The sequence below is a fragment of the Galeopterus variegatus genome, unplaced genomic scaffold (genome assembly GCF_000696425.1).
Source record: "Galeopterus variegatus unplaced genomic scaffold, G_variegatus-3.0.2 Scaffold1882, whole genome shotgun sequence".
NCBI classification, from domain to species: Eukaryota; Metazoa; Chordata; class Mammalia; order Dermoptera; family Cynocephalidae; genus Galeopterus; species Galeopterus variegatus.
The window spans coordinates 199941-204493 of NW_007727993.1; the positions used below are offsets into that span (position 1 = coordinate 199941).

General features: G+C 37.7%; 1 protein-coding gene across 1 annotated transcript in view; it reads left to right on the plus strand.

Annotated features, from left to right (window-relative positions):
- Positions 1-4553, plus strand: part of NEK7 (NIMA-related kinase 7) — a 100039-nt gene that overhangs the window by 28008 nt on the left and 67478 nt on the right. The gene's annotated exons all lie outside the window — the stretch shown is intronic.

Here is a 4553-nt window from a genome sequence, read left to right on the forward strand (position 1 = left end):
GTCATCTCTGAAGCTTTAAATAAAAAATTGATTTAAAATTTTTCTTCCTGAAGAATCCTAACCCAGCTCTTCAAAGAATTTCTAAAGAATCGGATACTGAATTTCTTCTCACAACCCATTGCGTTAAGGCTACGTTACTGTCTCAAGAGCTGTATTTCTGTTCCCAGCTCTGCTAGAATCCTCCCTGAATTCTCTGGTTGAGTTCATATGCTGAATTGTTGCTTTCCTAATTTATTTCTTTGCCTACAAATCTTTAATGAGACACGTTAAAACTACCATCCAGATTCTTTAAATTTTTAAAAATTTTTTTTTTTGCAGCTGGCTGGTAAGGGGATCCAGATCCTTGACCTTAGTGTTGTCCACACCAACTGAACTAATCAGCCAGCCAAGTTTCCTTAGCTTAGTTTTCAAGGCCCTTTTTTACTTTGTCCCATACCATCAAGTTCATTTTTTCAGAGCCTTTAAAAAAGAATGTGCTATGCTCTGGTGACTTTCCTACATGTGTCTGTTACCTATACATGGAATCAAGTGTGTGTACTGAATGCATGTTACATCTTTGAAATCGTAAAATGACCTGAGAGCCTACAGTATATGGCAACATTAACTAATCTTTTTGAAAATTCACCTACATCCCATCTTGGTTTATTTGCAGAAAGTAAGACGGTGCCTTCACTGATGTAACAGTTTTGAAATTCTGTGTACCAACTTTACTTCCTTCTCTCCCTGCCTCTCTTCTTCGATGCTTCCCTTCCTGCTGATCATTCAGTTTATTCCGCCAGTCTTTTCTGATCACCTCATCGGTCAGTATGTAAGGCTTTGGAAATACTAAGATAAATGTAATGGGACTCATGGGATTCCACTGGGGTCCAACAAAGACACCTTTAAAACCATGAGCTAAGTGCTGGAAGGAGAGCAGCCTCGAGGAGAACAGGTACGAGGAGGAGCTTAGGAAAGTCCTCACAGAGGCTTCCCAGGGGACGTGAGCTGGGCTTCAAAGCTTGCGTTCTTTGTGTTGGAAGATTATCAAAGAGTTGTTTTGATCTGGCACATGCAATCTCTGCTTTATTATGTTTAGCTCATTGATTAGAGCTATATAATTGGGGTTGATTTTTATTTAATCAGTCTAATGACATGGTGCTATAGCAGCATGAATTCTGTGTCTCACTAATTCTCAGTGACCATTGTTACCCTAATTTTTTAATAGTAGGTGAGGTATTTTGATCCTTAGTTCATTAATGCTTGATTTCTCTTTGCTTACTCCTAAGTTATATGTCCAAGTAACACTATATTACTGTGTGACATCCATTGTGAGTCAGTGAGTTTTTTTTAGAATGAAAAGTTAAAAACTATTCTTTATGTATACAAGCAAGCATAAAGTGATAATATGTTTTGTTCAAATTCACCTTTTTGATCTGGGTGATCTCAAAAAAACTTCCTGAAAGAAAAAGTATTCATTGATGTTTATTGTTTTACTTTTATTTACTTATGTTTGATTGTTGTTTTAAAGTTCTTATGTTCAAAGAACCCCAAATCAGTGAATGTATGATTATAATGTTGCCAGCAGTAGAAGTTAAAAACTACTGCCCTGAAGCCTCAGCCACAGCTCTTATCTTAAAGCATTTGTCAAGAAAATAACTTCTAAAATTTTATTCATGAGTGTAACTTGCTTTTTTATGTACATTAATTTTAGATTCTAGATTCTGCATGTTTGCATGTAATTAGAAATTTGTGATTAATGATGGCTTTTTGCATAACACATAGAGCAGTTTTAATGTATTCATAACCTCTATAGCCATATATTCAGCCTCTTTATTAGTGTTCACAGTGATTACTAAATTCATCTAATGGCTTTTATAAAAAAAAATCATCTTTTTAAAATAAAATCATCATTTAATCTGTATAGACTTGCTTTCAAACTTCCAATTGCTACTTGAATAAATGAAAATTAGGAAGTATTTGTAAAAACAATTCACAAATGACATTTTAAAAAATTGGAGAACAATTTAGTAAATTGATGTTAGTTTTACTTGTCAAGGTGGCATAGAATTTTATCTTAAAAATTAAAGCTGCATTAAAGTTTCATTTCTTTGTACTTGCAGTCTTATTTTAAGCATTTCTAGGCATATAAGAAATATAGTAAGTTTTTCATCTTACTGAATGGTTAAAACATTTTAGGGTTATAATGAATTACCATATATGACATAAATAGATTACTAATGTTAAAACTTTTAAAAGACACAATGGACATCAGAGAAATAATTTAGTCCCTTGTCCTATTTTAATGTTTCAGAATCTTTTTCCTTAGCATCTTATAGTACCTTAGGGTTATTAGTATGGTGATGCAAGTTTTAACTGCATGGGTATATTTTAAAAATTTAAAGTTATAAACTCTTTGAGTGGCCTAGCCCAGTGAATAAATACGAGGGTACTTCAACAAGTTTATGGAAAGATTTGTATTATCTTTTAATTCTATTTTTTCCACGAACGTGCTGAAGTATGCTTGTATAACAGAAGTGGCTTTTTCTTTATACTGTTACAGATTTTTGTTACATTCATTTAACATTTATTGAGGACCTACTGTATGACAGACACTGTACTCAACACTAGGGACACAATAATTGAGTTTAATATTTTTTGTGGGGAGACACACAGTAAATCAAACAAGTAAAGCCAAAAAGGAAATGACTATGGTGTGGTATTAGAGACAAATTGGATGGGGAAGGTTTTTAGAAAGAGTGTGTAGTGTGGCTTCTCTGAGGATGTGAAATTTAAGCTGAGGTGAAGGATAAAAAGGAGTGATTCATCTGAACAGTAGGAAAAAGAGGGTTCCAGCTATGGAGAAGCGCTATGATAGAGACTCCAAACAGTAGGACTGACGTGGAGTGTACTAAGATCAGATCATTGTGATTGCAGGGAATGGAGAGAGGGGGAGGAGTAGGATGGGGTTACAGAGCTAGATGGGAACTAGATTGTTGAGCGTTTTGTTTGTGGGCAATGGAGAAAGGTTTATATATATAGTTTATATGTTATATGTTGTAAGGATAATGAGCAGCCATTGAAGGGGTTTAAGCAGGTGAATGATAAAATCTGGTATATTTTCTAAAGATTACATGGACTGCTCTGTCGAAAATTGATTCATCCTCTTCGGTACCCAGTAATAATAAGGCCAAAAATTACTAATTGAAAATGCTCAGCTATCAAATAAATAATGTTATTAGCAATATGAATAAAAATTATAAAATATGAGAGTTTAGAAATTTTGTAAGCATTAGAGACAAAACGATGTACCAAAGCCGGTAAAGTGATGTAACACCTTCCACGTTGGAGTTAGACCTGAAGAAGCAGTCCATCAACTTTTTCTGCAAGTAGTTCTCCAGTCATTGTTCCTTAAGTGAGTTTTCCTTGTCTCTCACATTCCTGCTTTCCTCACACCCCTCTCCAATGTAAGGTGCTCCTCCTTTCTTGACTTGGGGTGCGGTGAAGTCGTCTTCATTAGGGCTTGCTTTCCACTGCCTCCTCAGGCCTTACTCTACACCAACAATCTAACTCCTCCATCTTTGAAGCCACTGCCATACAATTCCTTTCCTCACACCCCTCTCCAATGTAAGGTGCTCCTCCTTTCTTGACTTGGGGTGCGGTGAAATCGTCTTCATTAGGGCTTGCTTTCCACTGCCTCCTCAGGCCTTACTCTACACCAGCAATCTAACTCCTCCATCTTTGAAGCCACTGCCATACAATTCATGTGCCTTGCTCTCATTTTTCCTCTGTCCATTCCCTGGCACCATGTTGACTCTACTGAGCTCAGGCCTCGTGGTTCTTCCACGTGCCTGACTCCATGGCACTCAACTCTCGGGACACCATCATGGCTTCTTCCACACTTCACCTGTTCTATTTCAGACTCTCAAAGTCCCCTCTCTAACTACAATTCCTGTCTCTCTCCCATTCCCTTCCTCCAGCCAAATGTGCTCCTTGACCTCATCCTGACTATCAAGCACCATTCCGTACTCTCAGACCTCACATTTGAGGTCTGATTTCACTTATTTTCTTAACCATCATGGACTGTTGTCAGTGACTTGAGCAGTGTGGTTGCTCCCACTTTAGAATCTCTCCCTGTCTTGCTAATGCCATTCATGGCTTATCTCCACCGTGTATTTCTTTGTTCACATGTAATCGTTGGTCCAGGTCCTGCAGCACAGAAGGGCTCAGATTATTTCTTGGAGGTTTGCTTACTTTTCTTTGGAAGTGCACTCTCTTACACTTCCTACTTGAATATACTCTAACAGCATAAGAAGAATCCCAAATCAGTGGATATATGATTGTAATGTTGCTGGCAGTAGGAGAGAAAAACTACTACTCTGAAGCCAAGACACAGCCCCTACACATCCATGCCATCTCCGGTTTGACAGAGATGGTTTCTGTTCTCCAGTGTGCTCCACAACTGTAGAGCTGTCTCAGCCCATCTTACCTCTGCCTGGGCTCTGGACAAGGCGTTTCTCTTCTGCCTCCTTTGAGACTTTTTCACCGGTTGCCCCATTTCTCCCACCTCAGCCTTC